Here is a 24659-nt window from a genome sequence, read left to right as displayed (position 1 = left end):
AGAGGAAATGTAAAGGTTCTGCTCAGTACACGCAGACAGTCTTTTTTATTTAAAAACTTTCAATGTTGGAAGACCTTGTATTTATGTTTATTTCCCTGTGCAACAAATGCAAGCGTTAAGTTTCAGGAACAAATGTTTGTAGTTGGGTTAAGGCAAAATGAAGCATGTGGTAGGGTTTAGGCAAAAAAAAGTATGTGGTAAGGTTTAGGTAAAAAAAAAAGCATGTAGTTAGGTTTAGGCAACAAAAGGATGTAGTTAGGTTTAGGCAACAAAAGCATGTGGTTAGGTTTAGGCAACAAAAGGATATAATTAGGTTTAGGCAACAAAAGGATATAATTAGGTTTAGGCAACAAAAGCATGTGGTTGGGTTTAGAAAAAAAGCATGTTGTTCAGTTTAGTCCAAAAATGGATGTGGTTAGGTCATGTGGCAAGGTTTAGGCAATAAACATGTGGTTAATTTAAGGTAACAAAAGAATGTGGGTAGATTTAGGCAAAAAAAACCCAAAACATGTGGTTAGGTCAAGGCAAAAGAAAAGCATGTGGTTAGGTTTAGGCAAAAAAAGCATGTGGTTAGTTTAATGCCACAAAAGCATGTAGTTAGGTTGAGGCAAAAAAGCACACACCTGCTAAAAATGTCTACACACCTGCTAAAAATGCCCAGGAAGCTGGCAAAATTCTTACGTCAGTGATGTCACAAATTCAAGCTTGGCTACGCAAATCATGTCTCCTATTAAACAGTTAAAAAACAGTATGTATGATATTCTCAAAAAAAAAAACAGCTAATGGGACCCGTTCTAACGTATTTCTGGGTGAGGAGGAACTGGCAATGGTGCAAGAATTCACATATCTTGGTGTCGTTCTGGACCCTTCTCTAACTTTTAAAAACCATGTTAAAAAATATCAAAAACAATCAAGTTCAATCTATCGAACTTTAGCTATATTAGACCATCGCTAACAACAACTGCGGCAAGAATGCTTTTGCATACAATGATTTTCTCCCATATGGAATATTGTTTCACCAACTGGTCCCTTACAGGTATAACTACACTTGACCACATAGAATCACTATACAAAAGAGCCTTAAAAATATTTGCACTTCATAGACCCATTAGCTGCTATGTTATAGCTGCTATGAAAATCCCCTGTTTTTTATTGTTGTTATTTCCTACTTAAATTGTGTATTTTTGTTACCTGCCAAGGGACTCTGAATATGAATTAGCGTTGCGCTAACTTCGGCACATTTACACTGTTTTTACTGTTGTTCATTAATGTGCATTGTCCCTTTTAAATTAAATAAATAAATAAAAATAAATAAATAAATAAAAAAGCATGTGGATATCTTCAGGCCACAAAAGCATGTGTTTAAGTTTAGAGAATAAAAAGCACGTGGTTAGGTTGAGGCAAAAGAGCATTTCATTAGGTTCCGGCAACAAAATCATACGGTTAGGTTCTGGCAACAAATAAGTGTGGTCATAATTAGGCAAAAAAAAAAGCATATGGCCACACAAACATGGTTAGGGTTAGGCAAAAAATGCATGTAGTTAGGTTTTGGCAACAAAAGCATGTGGTTATGTTTAGGCAACAAAATCATGGGATTAAGTTTAGGAAAAAACAAACAAACAAACAAACAAACAAACAGACAAAAAACAAAAACAACTAGTTGGGTTTCCAAAACAAATACATATTGTTAGGTTAAGGCACAAAAAAGCATGTGTTTAGGTTTGGGCAAATAAAAAACAAAAAAGCATGTGGTAAGGTTAAGGCAGGGCCGGACTGGGACAAAAATTCAGGCCGGGAGTCATACATCCACCCAGGCCACCCAATCCACACATTACATGCTCACACACGTGCACGTGCACACGGACACACATATGGGCTAAGTAATCACCAAAGCTCATTATTCCAGACTGACAGTCACACAACAACTCTATTAAACACAACTATAACAGCAACCCTACTCAAAGTCCTCCAGTCCAGTGCTTTTCTCTTCCCTACCCTCACCAAATGTGCCCCTCAATAAACCAGGACTCCTATATGAATGGGTGTTATGCTGAACTAAACAACATGATTGTATTATTTTGTCAGCAAATCATTCTGATGTCAGCTTATCATAATCAATATGGCAACACCCATATTCAATGCAACAGTAAAACAAGTAAAAATACAAGTCAGCTGCAACTTCAACTTATCTGATCTTATTTCAGTAACATTAGATAGATATTGAAAACTTTTGAACTTAGACAGGTAAGAGCCTATCCTTAAGAGGGGTCTCCAAACTGTTTCAGCCTGCGCTGCTCTGTACAAAATGGAACCAAATGGACCCTTGCAGGTTAATTTGGCTCTTATAGCTTATCATCAATCATTTATCTGGCCTCGGGTTGGTCCCCATCCTCCCCGGACCTCATGTTGAGAATAACCAGTTTTCTTACTTTTCTATGTTAACTTACTTGTTGCAGCATAATCATTTGACGACGTCACGGTGCTGCTGGGGGCTGGGGCCCCATAAGTTTAAGACATTTGGCCGCCTCCTCCTCAATGGCCTTTTTTTTTTTTTATCTCGCTCCCGTTCAGCTCCACCTTTCCTCTTTTAGCGGTCCATTGTAACAGCGCTGCTGAGCTGCAGAGCTCCTACTGCACAGTCTGCACACACAGGTACACGTACACACCCTCTGCTCTCTGCTCCACCTAGCCTCGCGTCACCAGGCTCCTATTCACTCTGAATTTTGTCTGGATTCTGGTTCCGGTCTAGGGAGCGGATGCGGTATTCACCAAATTCACCAAACTAAAAGTGTTCACCATAGTAAAACTTTAAATTCTGGCGCACCATCGATTTGGGGTGATGAGGTGTGTAAGAAAATCAATTAACTTAATGGCTTGGGGCTTTTCTTGTAAATTATATTCTTTAAATTAAAAGTTTCACCACATTTTTATTAGCTTGGTGCTTTTATTTTTACAGAAAGGCACATCCATCGAATTCCGGATCCTGTCTCACTCGCCCTGGTTCCGTTTCCTTACCAAAACGGCCACTAACGGCCCCAGACTAGCTCCACCTGACTCTCCACAACCAAGCTGCTTTCAGTTTACAGGCGCGCTGATTTGGGGGGCAGGCGCGGGCGGAAAGCGAAACAAACTAATCACGTCTTGAATCTACAACAAAAAAAAAAAACCCTTTTTGACCAATCGTTGTGACAAATGCTGACAAGCACCTATTATTTCTGACAGCAGGCGGGCCCTCTGCCAGCCGGCACGGCCACCTGCGCTGCGCAGCCTGCGCTGCAGAGCGCACCTTAAAAAAAAAAAGACAGGCAGGCCAGAGCAGACCACTTGCGGGCCAGGCCACCGGGGAACTCCCCAGTTCTCCCGTGGGCCAGTCCGGGCCTGGGTTAAGGCCACAAAAGCATGCGGTTAGGTTGAGTAAAAAAAACAAACAAAATAACAACATGTACTTAGGTTCAGGTAACATAAGCATATGGTTAGTTTCAGGCCACAAAAGCATGTGTTAAGTTTTACCCCCCCGCCGGCGGCGCCATTGCTGCGGTGTCATGTGTCAGTCATCAATTCATTATGCTGTCATTGTGAACTGACTCTCTACAATGACAGCATCGTGTATAGCTGGATTGATGATGTTAGACAGTGGCCTCCGGTAACTGATGAAGGTATCTTAAATGAGTACCGATATTAATATAGAAATTAATCATTTGTTTGAGCAATAAGCAGGAAAGACAGTCCTGCTCAGAGTTGTGCTTCCAATCCGATATTAGAAACTCAATGAAAAGTGAATACAGATTCTTAAATGACAATTCAGGCAAAGTGGAATAATAGTGAGCAGAGACATATGGGAAATTAGTTTGTTTACATTAAATGACATATGAAAATGACATTATTCTAATACACAATTTTGTTAATCTTCATCAATCAAAATGTTACTGATTTGTTGGTGTTGGTTGCTTTCTTCTTGGACTTAATGATACAAAAAAAAATGTAGCATCATGTTTCTCTTAGTTTCTCCAGTAATTCATTCAATTCCATCTTTTCAGAAAACTCTCATTGGGTTTCCACCACAAAAACTTATTACTGTCTTAATGCATGAGAATTATAGATGTCACATACTACATCAATTATTTCTATGATTTGTACACCCTATATTATTGTACATTGTCCAACCATACTATCAAGATTTGTGTGTACTGTAGACTGACCTGTAGCCAGGAGCCGTAATGTCACAGAGAGCCTGTCCTTTGGGCTAATGGCCTTTCTTAGATGGGTGTCCTGCTGCTGGATGATAGGTGTTACTCTGTCCAGAAGGTGACTGAAGTCCTCCACAGACATTCTTAGAAGGTCGCAAAATCCCTTCATATCGTCCACCTACATACATACATACATACATACATACATACATACATACATACAAATAGACAGGGTTGTAAATCAGCAACATTTAGGCCCACCAGCCAAATGCTAGTAAAATATGCAAGTGACAGGTATATTTCATTTAATTTCATTTATTTATTTGTTTTCCGATCATGGCAATATTCAAAATCATACAAACAAAAAACAACTATCAACTGAAACATATTCCTTGACCAAAAAGGAGCAGGAAGAAGAAAATCTTATTTTACCTGCCCCTCACTCAAAACACAAATAAACAACAGAAACAGATGGTCTATCCGATTACGGTTAGGCCTACTCTATAGTCAATATAACATTAACATGAAAGGAAAACACAAATAAATTCATTGTCTCAACACCCGTACACAATATAGAAACCTAACTATCAAGTTCATACAATGCAACTATTCTTTCTTTAATTTTTTTTTAAACTGAAATATGTTCAAACAGCCCTTTAAATCACTCTGTAAGGAATTCCACAGCTACAGAAATACACATCTGCTTTAAAGTTGTTTGTGCAAACTGGTGCTTAAATCTATTGCGTGTGGCTGGTAAAACTTTAACATTTACTGGCCAGTAGCTGGTGGACAGAAAGTTAATTATGTCCCCTGATTAAAACAAGTGTTTGTGATATGAAGTCAAAACGTAGAAAGTAAGATTTGGGGCTAATAGCTACTGTACAACAGGGAACGCTAGCGTACGGTTGTTATGAAGCTAACAGTAAAGTAATGGCCGGCTTACCTCCAACTCTCGTCACTATATCACCGTTTAGACTAATCTGATGTTTGTAAAGTCTATAAACACAGTGATTGAACAAACATTACTATTTCTGTGTGTGTAATTAATAACATGGTTATCGTAGATTAGCTGGGCTAACCGTTGGCTGTTAGCCGTTAGCCGTTAGCGGTGTCTGTAATAAATCAATAACTCAAGAAACGGTCTGTGAAAAAAATATTTTTTCCAGCGAATATCTTAGTTACAACATGATTGAGCTAACTGGAGTAGTTTCATGTCGTATCCGACAACGGGAGGCTTTAAACGGATGATGTCCTGATGTTAGCTTTGCTGCTGCTGTTAGGCTGTCCCTGTCAGCTGCAGCCACTGACGCTTTCTAGACATCGTGATTTCCCAAAACTGAATAAATAGCACACACTGCAACACAAAACTGCTTTGCTAGCTCAATCATGTTGTAACGGCTGAATGGTTGATGCGTACATGCTGATTCGGGTGCTATCAGAGCCGATCCGCGCATCACTATGGCTTAATAATCAACTCAGTGTAAAGACTGACGTACGCAGGGACTCAAAAGCAGACTCGTGCACAGTGGAATACACAAACTTGTCCTTTAATCTTGCCAAAGTCGGTACACAGGAGGTCAAACAGCGGAAGCAAAGGTACAGAGACGGCAGGCAAAAAGCAGGGTCAAAAAAGGGTAGCAACTGGTCAAAAAACACTGAAGACTCACAAGGAAAAAACGCTGGAACACTGTCACAAAGGAACAAGACGAACTGGCACAGAGGGGAGAAAACAAGCAGACTAAATACTCTACAGGGAGGGGAGACAATGAGACACAGGTGCAACACATTAGGGGCGGGGCAGGTAATCACAGAGGTGGGAAAACACAAGGGCAGGAAGTGAAGGACCTGAAATGAGACAACAGGTGAGTTTCAACATAAAACAAGAAACAAAGATAAATGTGAGAAACAAAAAGTAACTTAACTAACAAGGCGAGGTGTGACACTCAGTCAATAAAAACAACCTGTCCTGTGTTAGGAGTGTTTGTCTTGCATTGTTAGCTCCAGTAAGGGAAAGCATGAGGAAGAGCGGCTGACCGGAAGTCACGCACAAAAACACGGAAGTTGATCACTATTTACTTCTGTGTTTGAAAATAAGGTGGATAGCGCAAATCATCAAAGCAAACCGCTTGTCCTGCTTCATTGGCAACATCGGCAACATCAGCACTTCCGGAACAAATTGGAACTTTCAAATGTATCTTTATTGACAGCTGTCAATGGGCAGGACAGTCAGCAGGGGCCGACGAGCCGTTTTCACCTGTACAGTGTAAGCTCTCTGATCGTGCTTGGTGATCGGAACGTACAGTGTGAGCACATAAATCGTGAGCTTTGGCCGCACATCGTAGACGATTCACTCGTACAGTGTGAGCTGGTATTAACAACAAGATTTTAAAAATCGTACAGTGTATGCTGGGCTTACTCTTATGAATATGGAATTTTGTTAAGATAATAAATAGATTAATGATATAGAATTGTTTTTGTTTTGAAATGCTGACATCATAAAATCCAAACAGCACATTTTCACAGTAGTGAAAATAGAACATAAATGTTGCAACGAATATACTTGACAAAATCTTTCCAAAAAGTGACAGTATAGGGGCAGCTCCAAAACAAATTACCAAACAGTAATCTTCGACAATACCGTCTGCAGCTGTGCTGATTTCATATTGAAACAGAATGCTTGATCACTAGGGGAACAGTTGCCGTTGTGACCAAGAATTATGTTATGAATATGAACGTGCGCAGCCACATGCGGGGCAGGCAAGCTGTCTCCCACGACGGCTTCGTTAGCGTGTTACACTACAAAGAGGTCTATAGTCCATAAAATGACGTTAAACTAAGATAATGCAATGGTTATCATAATTTTAAAACAACTATTAACAAGGAAAATACTCACATTTATAACTCTGCTTCCTTACGCTTGTCGCCGCCATCTTGCATTGACTGAATCGTCTGTACTCGGCTGGGTTCGGCTGGGCTCGGTGGATGATACGCAAAGGATTCTGGGATAGCACTCATTGCCAAGGGTGGTCCTGGAAAATCTTAAAAGTGAGGGCCATACAGCCCTTATTCTTGACCCTCAACTCAACACTGAGAACTGGGACAGCACTAGCACTTCGCGGGAGTGCGGATTTTTGAGATTGAGGGTTAAGATTGAGGGTTAAAATAGGAATTGGGATTGGGCCCAAGTCATCAGCCACCACCACCACCAGTGTCTTGACTCCATGGGGGGATTTAACTTGCTGCCACTCAGATGTCCTACAATTGCAGATAATCTCCTTGTGGTGTCTAAGCGCCAAAGACTTCGTTAAAATCTATTAAGATATTCGGTCTCAGTTAATGTAGTTTATTACGCAGTAAAGGAATAAAATTACAGAGCTCTGGGTCTCAACTTCACGTCCCTGACGAACAACAAAGGTGTGTCAGTTCACGAAGTCTGACCTCCTGTCCTTTCCCTGACCCAGTATATTTGAGTGTAACAGAGTGTCATTGTGCACGCAAGGCGTTGTCCTCTTCTCATTGGCAGTTCCACTTCCTCCTTCACCACACCACGCCCCTGCCTCGTGTTAATCTGACTCCTTCCCGCTGGCGGTGGGGGCGTGGTTCCTGTTTTGAAAGACAAGAGAACAACACAACTCCCTACACGTGCTGTACCTTACTATCTGTACATCACTTTCTATTCTTTTTACCATATATAAAACTAATTATCTAAGCATTGCGGTATGTGCTCCTCAGACTTCATGTCTCTTCCTCTCCTGTACTTCTCCACTTCTGCAAAGCAAACACATTCAGATCAGCTGAAATCATCTCAGTATTCTCATTGTTCACACATCTAAAACTTATATAGTGAAACACAACTTATAGTAAAACACATAAAATCATTCTATTCCCAACAGTCCCCCTTTTGGCCTCATAGGACTGAGGCCACTTTTTTCAGTCTCAATGTATCCAGGTCCCCCTTTTTAGGTCTTGTGATTACTGTACTTTTTGTTTCTTTTGAAACAAAAAGTTATAACTCCCCCTTTTGGTCTCATACACATGAGACCACTCACACCTTGTCTTCTCTGCTGTGAATAGGGCAGCCGACAACAAGGGAAAGACCATGTGACCGCTTGGAAAGACAGCTGACAGGAGGGAAAAGACCCCAGCGGTGCTGGCATGGGTTAGCAACCCATGGTAGCAGTGGTGAGGCCTAGCAGCCTTATTACAACCAAAATTAGCTACAGCCAACATAGGGAAAATACCCCAAGAGTCAGCGAGAGCAGGGGTGGAAGATGACTGACAGGTGGATTACACGGTAACAGACATTGGAAAGGACACGACTATGACTTGGACCGGTGACTCAGTGAAGGATAGGGGCACGGACCTATCCACCAGTGCTAGAATTAGCAGCACTCAGGGCAAGGTGAGCGCATCTGTAGAGGGCAAAAGTAGCATAGTTGAGAACAAGATGCTTCAGGTTTGTCCTTGCGGCTGGCAGAAAGTAACATCAGTGAAAGGCCTCAGAACTCATCAGGGAAAGAAGAAGTGTGTGGCAAAGAAAGGGCAGAGTAGCCGCATTGATCAGTACTTCCTAAGAAGTCAGTCGAGTCAGTCGGATGAAGTCCAGCGGCAGGTAGAAAACCACAGTTCGCAGGATATCAGTAACGCTGCCACTGAGGAGGAGGGGGTAGTAAGAGAGGATGCAGGTGACACTGAGGCCAGTATGCTAGCCAGAGAAAGAACTATGGAGCAAAAGGTTAGAGTTAGATGGCCTAGAGCAAATGACAGTAAAGAATGGGAGATAGTTAATAGAGACTTGTCAGTAATCTTGAGTAGGCGTAGAGGAAATGCAATACAAAGGTTAGAAAAGATGGGAGATATAATGTATTCATATGGTGTAGAGAGGTTTGGGGTGCATGAGAGAAAGAGGAGTGAGAGGGTACAGTCAGGTAAGTCTAGGCGGCAGAGAGAAATAGAGAAGTTAGTCAAGGAAAGGAGACAGTTAAGAAAGCAGTGGAAAAAGGCTACAGAAGAAGAAAGGGAGGGAATTAAGGTGTTGAAAGAGGAGTTGAGAAGCAGGCTAGCAGTTCTTAGAAGGGCGGAGCATCTCAGGAAAAAGAGGAGGAAGAAGGAATATGCTAGGACAGGTTTTTTCAGGGACCCTTTTAAGTTTGTTAAAGGATTGTTCAGCCAGGAAAAGGGAGGGCAGCTTAAAGCAGAAAGGTTAGAGGTTGAAGAATATTTGAGAAACACGTATTCAGATTTGGAGAAGAATAGGATAGTAGGTTTCCCACCTGATATCCCTCCATTAGGAGGGATAGAGCATGAGATGGATGTCAGGCCACCTAGGTGGAAGGAAGTTCAGGAGGTGGTCAGGCGTGCAAAGGCTTCTTCGGCCCCAGGGCCTAATGGAGTCCCCTACTGGGTTTATAAAAGTGCGCCTGATACCCTTAAATTTTTGTGGAAACAGCTAAGAATAGTTTGGGAAAAACAAATTATACCAAGAGCATGGCGTAGGGCAGGGGGTGTCCTCATTCCTAAGGAGAAGGAGTCTGTGGACCTTAGCCAGTTCCGGATGATTTCTCTCTTGAATGTGGAGGGGAAGATTTTCTTTAGTGTAGTAGCGCAGAGACTAGCTAGCTACTTAGAAAGGAATAGCTTAATAGATACCATGGTGCAGAAGGCAGGAATAACAGGTTTTTCAGGGTGTTTAGAGCATACTAGCATGATCTGGCACCAGATTCAGGCAGCGAAGATTAACAAAAGGGACCTACATGTAATATTTTTAGATCTTGCAAATGCGTTTGGTTCAGTACCGCACAGCCTCATTTGGAGTGCGTTTAACTACTTCAGAGTGCCACAGGTAGTTGTTAACTTAGTGAAAGCATATTTTCAGGATATTAGGTTGTGTCTAAGTACAGCAGGTTTCACAACAGGTTGGCAGAGGCTAGAAATAGGCATCATGGCAGGGTGTACAATTTCTCCATTAGCATTTACTATGGCAATGGAAGTAATCATCAGGGCTTCTAAGTGGGTGGTAGGTGGGGAGAGACGGCAGAATGGGTTGCATCTTCCACCAGTTAGGGCTTACATGGATGACATGACACTGGTGACCACAACAATGCCATGTACAAAGAGGCTACTAGAGAAGGTAAATAAGAACCTCAAGTGGGCCAGCATGAAAATCAAGCCTAGTAAATCTAGAAGCATCTCGATATGTAGAGGGAAGTTAAGTGATAGGAAGTTTGTCATAGATGATGAGGAAATCCCAACAATTAGGGAAAAGTCAGTAAAGAGCTTAGGTAGGTGGTACAATGTAGAGTTGAATGATAAGGAACAGGTGGTGAAATTTAGAAAAGATGTGGCTGAAGGATTGGATAGAATAGATAAATCAGAACTTCCAGGAAAGTTGAAGTTGTGGTGTTTGCAATTTGGGCTATATCCTAGGTTAATGTGGCCATTGTCAGTTTATGAAATTCCAATATCTGTTGTGGAGAGAATGGAAAGGTCGGTTAGCTCCTACATTAGGAAGTGGTTGGGCGCTCCTAGGTGCCTAAGTAGTGTTGCATTGTATGGAAAAGGGATACTTCAGCTGCCAGTATCTAGTTTAACAGAGGAATTTAAATGTACCAAGGTCAGGACAGAGCTTTTGTTATCTGGGAGTAAGGACGTGGTAGTTAGGAGTGTGGTTCCAAATCCAACCAAGGGGAGGAAGTGGAACCCAAGATCGGCAGTTCAGGAGGCAGAGGCAGCTCTTAGACATGCAGAGATTGTAGGTAATGTTCAGTTTGGCCGGGGAGGCCTGGGGCTTGGCTCAGGTAAACCGGTATGGAATACAGCAGGCCTCAAAGATAAAAGAAAGCTGGTTGTAGAACAGATACGCAGACAGGAAGAGATAGTAAGGGGTGCAAAGGTAGTGGCCCAGGCTAAACAGGGACAGTGGTTGAATTGGGAAAGTGTAGAGAAGAGGAAGCTTAATTGGAGGGACCTGTGGAGTATGGAGGAGAATCGTATTAGATTCCTGGTAGGGGCTACATACGATGTCTTACCAACCCCCCAGAACCTAAAACTGTGGGTAAATGAGGACCCATCATGCCCATTGTGTTCACGTACCGCAACTTTAAAGCATATTTTGTCAGGCTGTAAAGTTAGCTTGTCACAAGGCCGATATACATGGCGACATAATCAGGTGTTGAAATGTTTAGCTGCAGGCATCGAAGGGAAACGAAGACAGGTGAATTCAGAAGGTGTTAAGGATAGGGGCTTAGTAATTCAGTTTGTCCGTGAGGGAGAGAAATACAGAAGGGATAAGTTAGTGAGGAGGCAAGGGTGTGGCCGCCTAGAAGGTGCTTGTGATTGGGAAATGCAAGTAGATTTAGGGGGAAAGCTTGTTGTTCCTCAGGAAATAGTCTGTACCAGGCAGAGGCCTGACTTAGTGTTGTGGTCAGTGAGTCAACAGATAGTTTTTTTCATTGAGCTGACAGTTCCTTGGGAAGACTCAGTGGAAGAAGCCTATGAAAGAAAAAAGCTTAGATATGCAGACTTAGGAGCAGAAGCTGAGCAGCGAGGATGGAAGACTAGGATTTGTCCAGTGGAAGTGGGGTGTAGGGGATTCATAGCAAGATCAACTGTCTCACTCCTGGGGGAACTCGGAGTGCGGGGACAGAATTTGAGGAAGACAGTGAGGGAAATGTCATTTGAAGCAATTAAATGCAGCCAGTTTATCTATTACAGAAGAAATAATGTCAGCTGGGGGCCAGCAGGGGGAACTACTAAGCAGGGCACATAACTCCTTGAGATCAGGTGGAGAGATCCACTTCCTGTCAGGAGAAATCCAGGAAGAGGAAGTATTTAAGTGTGGGAGTGGCCTATTGGAATCCATTTTGTTTGAGGCCATGCGGCAAGGTGAGTGTGCTTGCTGATCCTGTAAGTCCAGTTAGCTCCTTTAACTTTAGCTTATATTGTAGTTATGCTATGTAGTGTGTGAAATAGAGTATGGTGAATGTGACAGGAAAGCTAGTATCAGCATTGCTTCTGCCTGGAGCTCACATGTATGGAGCCTGGGTTTGGTTGAAGATGGCAGTGCTGTTTGGGCTGAGAAAGCCATGTGTAAGTAAGAAGGAAATCCAGGAAGAGGAAGGTTATTTAAGTGTGGGAGTGGCCTATTTGAATCCATTTTGTTTGAGACCATGCTGCAAAGTGAGTGTGTTTGCTGATCCTGTGAGTTCATTTATCTCCTTTAACTTTAGCTTACATTGTAGTTATGCTATGTAGCGTGTGAAATAGAGTATGGTGAATGTGCTAGTAAAGGTAGTATCAGCATTGCTTCTGCCTGGAGCTCGCATAAACGGAGCCTGGGCTTGGTTGAAGTTGGCAGTGCTGTTTGGGCTGAGATCACTGTCCAGCCTCCTGGAGGTGTCGTGGGACTAACTAGACGAAACACCAGTGAAAGGAGGTTCCCACCCGATGACCCCAAAGACATGTTAGTTATCACTGCTCACGGGTCTGTATAGTTAAGCCTTGCCATAATAGCTTATCGTAGGGCTTAGGAGGATTATTCACTGAGTGCTGATCCCTTTTTTTTTTTTTTTTTATTAGAGCACAAACTTCTTGTGTTTATTTGAATTGAACTCCTGAGTCGGAGTCCAAATCTGAATCAGTAGGCGGCCCTCCTAACAGGGTGGCCGTCTCCATTTGAGTCATCTGATATGGTGGGGGCTGTGGATGTTTTCTCTCCACAGCTGTCACTATGATTCTTTCACAAAGGGACTGGATACATGGGATACAACAACAACCACATAATGCTAACACCGTGAGCATTCCCACCAGAGACAAGAATGCCGATACCACTAAATCTTTCTGCTTACCGAACCACTTCTCGAAGATACCACCCAGGGGTTTATCAATGCCTGAGTGTTCATGCATTTCCTCAGAGAGCGTGCGCAGCCCTTCTAGCGCCTTAGTTACTGACCTGTCTGGAGCTGTGTTGTTTGGGATGAAGGTGCAGCAGAGGCCCTGGAACATAGAGCAGACACCCCCTTTCTCCGCAAAAAGCATGTCTAACGCAATTCGGTTCTGTACTGTCATCAGGGAGGTGGCTGCCAGTTGTTCAGAGAGTCCCCCGACTGCGACCCTAGTGCTGTTGGCCAGTCTAAGAACATTGTAATGCACATAATTAATTCTGTCCACATTTTTGTTAGGGGTGATGGGAAACAGTGCAGCTAATATGGGTATGTTTTCAAAACCAGCGGCCACTTGGTCAGCTAATTTGTACTAGTCTGGGACCCCACGAGGAACACCTATGGTGTCCATGTACGTGGTTGTTCCCTGGCTCATATCAAATGCATTTCTTTTCTGTCTACCTGGGTTGGTCTGGGTATCTCTCATCCCTAACAGGACCAGGGGTACAGCCAGTCGGACCAGTGCACACGTACCAACCCAGGAGGATGGCAGGGACAAGTGGAGGGTCTTATCTCCACAGTACCAGAACAGGTCCCCTCTAGCCTGAACCATGCTGCTGGCGTTCTGCCACGTACTTACATTCAGTGTTCTCTGGCACCAGTCAGCTTGCATCTGTCCCATATCAGTTACTACCCCGGTGGAGAGGTTCCTATGGAAACAAGTGTAAACGTTGGTGGGATGGTGTGATTCTTTATGGGTGGAAACAGAGAACTCAGAGTGGTACAATTAGCAGGATCAGGATACATGGTCATATTTATCATAGTTAAAACCAGTAGGGTCTGTGTCGGGATACAAAGGGGCTGGAGTGGTGAACAGTGTAGGTCTAGCGGATGAGCATACAATGCAATTTGACATGTTCATGGATTCCGCTGTCGCCGCCACCCAGTCTAACCATAGGTTTCTGTCTCCATAGCCTGTGGCCAATCTGACTACGTCACTGCGGGTCAATTTAGAGTAGTCAATGTTTATCACGCCTGTGTTCTGTTGGGGTTCAGGCGCCTTGGTTACATTACTTGGGGATACGGTGGTATTAGTAGGGGGAGGATTCAATAAGGTTAGTTTAATTAGTCCCATGGTATCGGTGCCACTGTGGTCTACTCCCAACACCAAATACATTGTGTTGTTGGTGTGATCTCCGCATTTGGTGCGGTGCCTAATTGAGTTTGACCATGGGTTTGTTGTGAGATTATACACGCTTAGCAATACCGGATTCTGCTTATGGGAGCCTGGGAGAGGCTGAAGCTGCTGCCTCTGTATCTTTATCTTTTTCCCAACGTCATGTCCTCCTACCCTATATGGTGGTGGGTCCCAAAGCCCAGAATACGTCATCACATCTCTCCATCTTCCACACCACGGACTGTGTGTGGGCCCTCCCCATGAGAATCCGCATATGTACACATCATACCCCCTCCAATTTGGATCCTTTCCTTTACAGTTTATTACGGAGCACAAGTCAAACTGGAACCCTGTACTTTGCCCCATGATGTATGTCAATTCTACTCCACCATACTTAGCTATGCAGGAGTTTGAGGTTCCACTCCCTGGTGTGTTTCTCCTGGTTCGGTTTCGTGGTGGTTCTACGGCTTTGTCTCTGAGGGAAGACTCATAATACAACAGAGGTAAAACAATAACAAAGGTTAACACAACAACTCCCAACACACACCACTTATGGTGGCGTGGTTCTAATCCTAATAATTCTAATAACAATTTCATTTCTTTATTTTGTATTGCAAAAAGGTAAATATAAACGTGTAAAATATAAGAGTAAATATGGAGTGTAAATGTTCTGCAAGCGAGTCTTTCTTGTATCCTGGCTTTATATTACTCAAACGTACTCTGGGCAAAGTGTTGCTTCAAAGGAGCTTCAAACCTTCACATTGATCACAGGATATCTCTTCCGCACTTATGCTAAGCTAAATGAATAAATGTCTGTGTGGGTAAGCTGTGTGTTTTTTTTTTTTTTTAATCTTTAGTGTCTCTTATGTCCTCCAGTGTTCGGGCAGGTGTCTCTGCCACTGCACACTGACTCCAGTGATACCATGTGTCACCTTTTCCCTGTAGTTTGATGGCGTGGGACGTCCGTTCCACGACTTTGTAGGGACCAGTCCACCTTGGCTCTGACCACTTTCGTTTGATCACCTTGAGCAGGACCCACTCTGATGTTTGGGGGTCTTTCCCTTCTGCTCCCTCCCGAGCTGTGGTCACCTGTTTGGAGAAAGCTGACACCAATGCTGTTAGTTGGTCATAACACGGTTTGTATTGCATAGGGCTTTCTATTTCTTCTGTAGTTTGGATCCCAGCTCCCGGTCCCGGGAACTGGTGTCCTGTTTTTAGTTCATATGGCGTGAACCCTGTCAATGAGTTCACTGAACTCCTGATTGACATTAGAGCTAGGGGTAGAGTATCTACCCAGCTCATTTTAGTCTGAGCACAGATTTTGCCTATTTTTCCCTTAATAGACTGGTTCATCCTTTCCACCTTGCCCTGTGACTGAGGATGATAGACTGTGCCAAATGTGTGTTTTAGCCCCAATGCCTTCTCTACCTGCTGTAGGTCTTTGTTTTTAAAGTGAGTCCCGTTATCAGATCTGATTTGTTTGGGGAACCCGTGCCTGGGGATATATTGATTTATCAGAAATTTGATTACTGTCTTTGCATCCTCTGATTTGGCAGGTATGGCTTCTGGCCAGCCGGTGTATGCATCCACCGCCACCAGAAGGTACCTGTGTCCTCCCACTCTTTCTATCATATCTGTGTAGTCAATAATGACCTCTTGACCTGGGAGTTTAGGGAGAGGAAATTTCCCTTGGTGTGGTTTCACTGTGGGTCTGACATTATATTCTGTACATATTTTACATTCTCTGATGTGATTCTCAATCATGGCTGGCAGAAAAGGGTGCCACCAATGAGTGAGACCTCGCGCCATTTCCACCTTTCCACAATGAGTCACCCCATGAGCCTCCTGGAGGACTGATCTCATCAGCCCTGGGGGTAACACTGGTCTTCCGTCCGGAGACCTCCACACACTCTCTGTTCTCACTGCTCCTTTCTCTTTCCAGACTGTAAGCTCCTGTGGAGAAGCTTTCTGCTGCTCTGCTATTAACATATTTGCATCACATGGTGGCAAGAGATCATGTACTGTTTTCTCTGTTTGTAGCATGATATACTGTTGATTATATCCTGCCTTTCTCTTGGCTGCCATGTCTGCAGCCTCATTTCCCCTAGCGATAGCTGTCCCTGCTTTATCATGGCCCTTACACTTAATGACTGCTACCTGTGCTGGCTTCATCAGAGCCTCCTGTAGCCTCTTCATATCTTTTTCGTGTTTAATGGGGGTTTTTGCTGCTGTTAAAAAACCAGATCTGATCCACTGTGTCATTTCCACATGGATTGCTCCTACAACATATGCAGAGTCTGTGTAGATGTTCACTCTCTTCCCTTCTGACCATTCTAGAGCTGCCATCATTGCCTGGAGCTCAGCCAACTGCGAGGACTCTTTCCCTGTCACCCTTTTCCGTGAGGACTTCCTCAAACCCTGTTTCTGTCTGTCTCACCACTGCATATGCTGCTTTCAGTCCCTCAGTTGGATACCTGAAACAGCATCCGTCTGTGAACAGTGTTTCCTCTGGGTTAGTCAGGGGCTTCGCCTGCAAATCTTCTCTCACCCTGGTGTCTTTCTGCACCTTTTCCTCACATCTGTGTGACTTGCCCTCTCCCATGTTATCTGCCATGTTTACACTTTCATGTGTGAATGTTATGTGTGGTGCATTTAAGATCTTTTCCAGCCTCGTCTGTCTGAGTGATGTCATAGTAAATGCCGCTGAGTTTACATATGCCACTATGCTGTGCGTTGTTAGTACAGTCAGTGCATGTCCCATCACTATGTGTGCTATTTTCTGCAAAATTTTTGCCACTCCTGCTGCATGTCGTGTGCACGGTGGGTGTCTATCCTCGGTTGGGTCTAAGGATATGCTTACATACATCAGCACCTGTCTACCTCCCCCTTTTTTCTGAAAAAGCACACCAGAGGTGGTGTGTGCCTTTTCAGAAATGTCAAGAAAAAATGGTAGCTTGTAGTCGGGGATGGCTACATCAGTAGCGGTAGAGAGTTCCTGTTTGAGGGAGATAAATGAGGTTTCAGCGTCAGTGGTCCATACCAGGGGAGCAGTAAGATTGCGCATGCCCTGTGCGTTAACCATGGCACGCAAAGGATGGGTTAGTTCGCCATAAGAGGCCACATAGTGCTTGCTGTACCCTGTGAGGCCCAAAAATGACAACATGTCTTTGACGGTGTGTGGTTTTGGGTGATGCAGAATCGATTCTCTGTGTGACGGGGACACAGCCGTGCCCTTAGCCGACACTATGCGACCCAGGAACGAGACCTGCTGCCTACAACATTGTAGCTTGGTTTTAGAGATTTTAAACCCTGCGTGGTGTAGGCGTAGTAAGACAGAGCGTGTGGCCTCTAGGCAGTTGGAGGGATCGGGTGCGGCCAAGAGGATGTCATCAACGTACTGGATTACCACAACCCCTTCTGGTAGTGACAATTCGGCCAGCTGCTGTTTGAGAACCTGATTGAAAAGACCAGGTGACAGGATGAAACCCTGTGGAACGCGGGTGTAACGTAGCTGACTACCACGATGAGTGAATGAGAAAATGTCGCGAAGGGGCAGCGCGAGAGGTAGGCAGAAAAAGGCGTTAGCAAGGTCTATACAGGAAAACCACTTATGTTCTGGCGACAGGCTAGACATGGTAGTGTATGGGTTTGGCACTGGTACTGTGGGCGTGGAGATTACTGCATTAATGCGTCTGAGATCATGCGCCATGCGATATTTGCCTGTATTCTGTTTCTCTACAGGAAGAATGGGTGTGTTCCAGCTGGAGTTTGAGGCCTCCAACACTCCAGCCTGCAACAGACCCTCTATAGTATCTGCAATACCAGCCTCAGCCGCTGGCTTGTGACGATATTAATTCTGCCAAATCGGTGTCCAATCATTTAAATCAAATGTAATGGGGGTGACCTGTGCACAGTAGCCCACATCGGTGGGTCCAGAAGACCAGAGAGAGTCAGGAAGTGTGTGTAACATGCATTCTGCATCTGGATGGTCAGACTTTTCCCTACCATGAAACCTCTCTATCTGTCGGTGTTCCAGTATCACCTTGTCTGTAGCTCCCTGCCTGATGCGATATGCTTTCTCAGAGGGTGAGAAATCCACCTGAGGAATTTGGGTGCGGATCCAATCAGTGAGTTGCATTAACCTCTTACACATAGGGCCCAAGTCTTTTTCCTGATGTTTTGCATGGATTGCCAGAGATATGTGAGGGGAGGCTTCTTCCTCCCCTTCATACCACTGTTGCTGTTCTGAAGCGAGGTCAACAGCTGCAGCCACTCCCTCATTACCCACCAGTATACAGGACAACTGTATATCCCACCTGTGACCTTCAATTTCATTATAAAATGCCTGCTGATACATCTCATCCCCTTTTCTATCATACTAGAGTGTTACATGGAAGGGATCAGGAGGAGGTGTGTAGGGATTTAATGACTGAACCCAAGGGCGCCATGACTGATAGAGAGCGCAAATCCCAGGAGTTGCTGTGGTGTTTGGCTCGAGGAGGCCCCAGTAGATATCTGCCCACTGTCCTTCAGCTGTGGGGGATGTGTCTGCAGACAACAACATTTGTGAAGATGAATGTACAGTTGACAATGAGCAGTTCACAGTGTACCCGTTTGGGAATGTCACTATCAGTCTGTCCGGGCTGCACAGGATGGAGGCTCCACACTTTAATAACACATCTCTGCCCAAAAGGTTAACAGGACATGCCACTGAGGAAACAAATGTGTGTGGAAATGTCTGATCTGCTTGGAGTATGGTAGTGGTGAGTGGTTTTGTGAGTGGCAGATTTTCTGATTGACCTGAGAGCCCAGTTAATTCAACCGCTGATGATGACATGTGGGTAGCAGACACAGGGAGGCTTAATGTGGAATACCGTGCCCCCGTGTCTAACATGAAAGGCAGTTCTTGATTCAGTACTTTCAGTCGCAGGTAGGGGTCTGCCAACCCCTCCCGCGTAGGGGTTCTTGGGCCCCGTCAATATCCTTGGGAATCTTCCCAGGTCATCAGAGCATATTGACCCTGCAGAGCAACAGTGGCATTGGGTGCTTGATGCACATAATCTTGATAACCTCCCCTGTGCGGTCCCTGATATCCGCCCCTGGGGGATCTGTTTCCGCCACCCCTGGGAGGTCTGAGCTGCCCACCTCACATCCGGTGCATCCTGTCCTCCAGCCACTCGGGGTCAGCGTTACATGAGTAGGTCTGGTGTGGACAGCGTTCCCGCCAATGCGATGGGTCTCCACAAAGGAAGCACCCCCCATCGCCCTGACCCCCCTCTTGGGCCGCCACGATTTTCCCCCCTGCCTCTGAATCTTCCTGTACCACTTCGGGAGCCGCTCCAATGGGGAGGGTGAGGGTCTACCCCATCAGGAGTTGGAAAAAGATCTGGGATCACTGTGGGTGATGGCTGAGGCTGCTGAATCATTTGATTGGTTGATTTTTTGTCTTTTTTTTACATCATTCGTTTTACGACGTGCATCCTCCAATTGAAGTTTGAGCAGCTGAACCTGTGCTGAGTCTGTGTTTTCCTTCTCTTCCGCTTGCTTAGCTCTGTGTCTTTTCATGTGGTGTGTGAGGTGTTTCTCCCACTGTTCAGTGAAACAGCCAGGAAGGTCAGGGTTGTTCTCTAATGATTCTTTTACCTTCGTGGGCAGTCCCTCTAACATGGCCTTTCTGAACAGGGTGGTTTGTAGGTCACAAGACCCTGGGTGTACTCCAGCCACATCTACCCATGTGTTCTTACATCTGCTAAGGAATGTTGCGGCGTTTTCATCAGGTTTGATGTGAAACGTGAGCCTGTGCATGGTGCCAGACGGAATGGGAAACTGTTGTCGCATGGCCCGACCGATAGCATTGGCATGGTGGGTGAATGGCTCTTTATCTGCTAAATTAACTGTTTTTGCCAACGTCTCAAGTGCAGTTAAATCCCAGCTGGAGAGCTGTTGTCCCAATAGCGCTCTCCAGTCCCCTAATGCTAATTTGTGACCCATGGTTTGTTTAGAGAAATGCTTCATCCAGGGGCCTCCTCCCGCTAATGGTGGGGCATCTTATCCAGGATGCAGTGCATATCCGTAAAGGAGAAGGGTTGGTATACCTCTCCTCCTCCTGGGGTCTTTTCCAGGAGTGGCATGGCGAATGTTTTTGGCTTGTTCTTATTTTGTCGGAGATTATAAGGAGAACGTGGACGACCTGAACGTGAGCTCGCAGCACTGTGTGGCATTTTGATTGATTTCATTATTCCTGTTAGTCTTACAGCCTTTGTATCATAGTCACCCTCAGAGTCTGACCCTGACCATCCTTGACTTTCCTCATCCTCCATCTCCTCTATCTCAGAACACTCCTCTGGTTCTTCTATCCTTTCCTCATTTCTCCTTTCTCTGTTGCTTCTATCAGACCTCTCTCTTTGTGCCCTCAACTGAAACACTGCCTCTCTTTCACCCTGCCCCGGGGCATTTCACTTTTGTGTTTTGTTTTAATTTACATTTACACTTTACATTTTAGACTAGGAGACTTTAGTACAATGACAACACAAGTTTTAGTGTTTCCAATTGCAGAACTTCGATAAAACAGGCGTCTGCTTACCTTCTTTTTAGGCCACGGCAAGTGTTGTCATGATACTGCTGTCCTCCGCTGTTGAATGTCTTTTGTCCCATCACTCCTCTGGCTTCAATCACGTCGGGGTCACCAATTGATGGACTAGGGGCTCATCCTACTCTCCAATGTGCTATGTGTGAGCTCAGTCCTGCGTGTTCTTTAATTAAGCAATAGGAGAAGATATTCGGTCTCAGTTAATGTAGTTTATTACGCAGTAAAAGAATAAAATTACAGAGCTCTGGGTCTCAACTTCACGTCCCTGATGAACAACAAAGGTGTGTCAGTTCACGAAGTCTGACCTCCTGTCCTTTCCCTGACCCAGTATATTTGAGTGTAACAGAGTGTCATTGTGCACGCAAGGCGTTGTCCTCTTCTCATTGGCATTTCCTCTTCCTCCTTCACCACACCACGCCCCTGCCTCGTGTTAATCTGACTCCTTCCCGCTGGCGGTGGGGGCGTGGTTCCTGTTTTGAAAGACGAGAACAACACAACTCCCTACACGTGCTGTACCTTACTATCTGTACATCACTTTCTATTCTTTTTACCATATATGAAACTAATTATCTAAGCATTGCGGTATGTGCTCCTCAGACTTCATGTCTCTTCCTCTCCTGTACTTCTCCACTTCTGCAAAGCAAACACATTCAGATCAGCTGAAATCATCTCAGTATTCTCATTATTCACACATCTAAAACTTACATAGTGAAACACAACTTATAGTAAAACACATAAAATCATTCTATTCCCAACAATCTGTACACCTATATTTTGCATTAAATTTGATCTTTATTCCTTACTCCAGTCTCTCCTGATTGAAATGCATGTGGTTACATTTCGGCAACAAGAAGTATGTGGATAGGATAATTTAAAAAAAAAAAAAAAAAAGCATGCGGTTAGATTCAGGCAACAAAACAATGTGGTAACATTTTGGCAAAAAAATGATGTGTGTAGAAATGCGTGTGTTTGGGTTTAGGCAAAAAAAGCAGCATGTGGTAAGGTTACGGCCACAAAAGCACGTGGTTAGATTTTGTAAAAAAAACAACAACAAACAGACAGGTTTCGGTAACAAAACCATATGGTCTGATTTAGCAGGTTAGGTTTAAGCAACAAAATAGGTGTGGTTACGTTTAGGCAAAAAAAAAAGCATATGGCCACAAAAACATGTGTTCAGGTTTATGCAAAAAAAAAAAGTATCTGGTTAGGTTTAGGCAAAAAAATGCACATGGTTAGGTTTAGGCAAATAAAAAAGCATGTGGTTACAGTAGGTTAAGGCAACAAAAGCATGTGGTTAAGTTTCATCAAAACAAACAAAAAAAAAAATATGTAGTCAGGTTTCCGAAACAAATACATGTTTTTAGGTGTAGGCATAAAAAAGCATGCGGTCAGGTTTAGACAAGAAAAGCATGTGGTTAGATTAAGGCAAAAAAAGCATGTGGTTAAGTTTAGGCAATAAATGTGTGTGGTTAAGTTCAGGTAAAAAAAACACATGTGGTTAGTTTCAGGCAACAAATGTGTGTGGTAAGGTTCAGTGAAAAAAAAAAATGTCGTTAGGTTTAGGCAACGATAGCATGTGCTTAGATTTTGGCAAAAAAAAAAGCATGCGGTAAGGTTTAGGCAACATATAGGGAAAAAAAGATGTGTTTAACCTTTGGCAACAAATGCCTGTGGTGGGATTTCGGGAAAAAAAACAAACAAACAAAAAAAAAAACATGAGACGAAAATATATGGTTAGGCTTCCGCAACAAGACGCATGTGGTTGGGTTAATTTGAAAAAAAGAATGTGGTCAGGTTTAGGCAACAAAACCATGTGGTTAGCTTAAGTCAGCTAAAGCATTTGGTTAGGGTTAGGTGTTATGGCCCTGGTCTAGGGGAACCTCGATGTAACATGATGCGACCCCCCCACTCTTCCCACTCCCAAGAAAGGCCAGGTGCACAGTACTTTAAACAACAAAGAAAGCAGTTTATTCTTCTTCAGAGGTGAGCAGTGCCCAAAACAGCAAACAAAAGAAACTTAAAAACAAAAAACAAAACTTACATAGAACAAAAGACAATTTCCTAACCTAAGCTTCCAGCTTCCAATACTAGAGAAAAAAATGTGGCAATGCCAAACAAAAAGGACTTCTCACTCTTGCTAAAAAAAACTGCTCAACGTGCGCTACATACAGTGAAAAGAAGAGTCAAAAGAATACAAGAAAACCTACTTATAATTCTGAACAGTAATCTGCTGAACAAAACTCACCTACTCACAATTGATCAAATACCTTTCCTAATCAACAAGGTTATCAGAATACAGACACTAGTTCACTAGAATCAGATGTTTTTGCCTGCAGGTAGTGATGTTACCTCTGATACCAAGGCTCCGAAGCACGCTTCAAACTCAACAAGGTATTTTTCTGAGGCACTGTGCTGGAGCTTGATTCATATCGGGAAAAAACACATGAATAATGACGTTCGAACCACTTCACTGCTTCATTCAGATTGGATAAGCTTACCGGTTTAGTTCGATAAGCGGAGCATTGAAAAATTGGTGTGATTCAAATGTATTTAAAATGGATGAAACAGCGCTCTGCATCTTACCTCCTGTCAAAACTTTTTGGATTGCCTCGCTATTGAGCCATCAAGGAAAATATCTCAAGTGTGAGAACATTTTGAAATGGTGCCACCTAATAAGGTAAATTAAATTTCCAAAAGCCTTATTGTCAAGTCTGATATTCATACAATGAACAACCTAGTTTACGGTCCCCTCTGAATAAACACAGGAAGAATAAATCACACACAGATCTCATTGTGATTTCACAGGTACAGTGTTTGCTCTGTCCTCAGCAGCTGATGTATAACAACAACACGTCATCAATGTTGAGGCATTACCGAGCCAAACATGAAAACAGTTAACCTGATAATGCTACCTGGATGACGTGTCCATTAGGTAAGTGAGTGTAATGGTTGTTTGTTTGTTCCAGGCAGTATTACAAAAAATGTGCACCCTTGACTGCGCTACTGTTACCGTTTTGGAACAATGAGTGGAGGTTGCGGTGTATTTAAACAAACACAGAAAGACGTTGGAAACATGACATAGTATATGTGTGTGCACGGCCCAACACGCTGTATGTGTGTGTGTGCTGCCAACGCAGCGGAAAGATGTGTGTGCAGTGACAGAGCCGCTCTCTCATAAAAACTGTTTATACTTGTTACACTTCTTTCTTTCCCGTCAGCCTACTAAATTTCTATGGAAAGCTAAGTTAATCTAATAATAATTCTGATTACTATTTTAGGGGCCAGGAAGCAACAGCTTGATGAGGCACTTGTGAATTTCATAGTGAAAGACTCTTATCCTGGTTTCTATGCATTGGTGGCTAAACTGGATCACTGGCCATTATATTAGTGAGGGTAAACTCTCCACCACCCTTATGGTTGTACGCCCTTTTCCAAAGTCTCACACGGGAGCTAATTGAAACAATCAAATATCATTGCTGCTGCAAATATTCTGCAAGTTAGGCATACTGTCTACCTTGCACATGTCCTTAATCTTATCGTAAAAAGATCCATGGATGGTGCTCCTGGTCTTGGCAATATTAGATTAAGAGCAAGGAAGATGGTCACTTACTTTAAAAAAAGCACCGCAGCAAAAGAGAGACTGCAGCAGGTGCAGGTGCAAATTGGACGCCCTGTCATGAAACTAATAATGGAGGTGGAGACTCCTTGGAACAGCACTTATGAGATGCTGCAACACCTGTATGAGCAGAGGGATGCAGTGGCAGCTGCTCTGGCAACACTGACCACAGATTTATCTCCATTGACTGCCACTTAATATGAAGCAACAG

The 24659-nt window shown here is 43.7% G+C and overlaps 1 long non-coding RNA gene across 1 annotated transcript; it reads right to left on the bottom strand.

Annotated features, from left to right (window-relative positions):
• Positions 1-7516: 7516 nt before the first annotated feature.
• On the bottom strand, positions 7517-21828 carry LOC144467456 (uncharacterized). The gene is made up of 2 exons (XR_013493653.1): positions 21363-21828; positions 7517-7838 (listed from the first exon to the last, which is right to left on the bottom strand). It is a non-coding gene; the product is annotated as an uncharacterized LOC144467456 (long non-coding RNA).
• Between the last annotated feature and the right edge of the window lie 2831 nt (positions 21829-24659).

This window comes from Epinephelus lanceolatus, chromosome 16 (genome assembly GCF_041903045.1).
Source record: "Epinephelus lanceolatus isolate andai-2023 chromosome 16, ASM4190304v1, whole genome shotgun sequence".
In the NCBI taxonomy this organism is placed as follows: Eukaryota; Metazoa; Chordata; class Actinopteri; order Perciformes; family Serranidae; genus Epinephelus; species Epinephelus lanceolatus.
The sequence above is the reverse complement of the archived record's forward strand: the minus strand, read 5'-3'. Positions and strand labels throughout refer to the sequence as shown.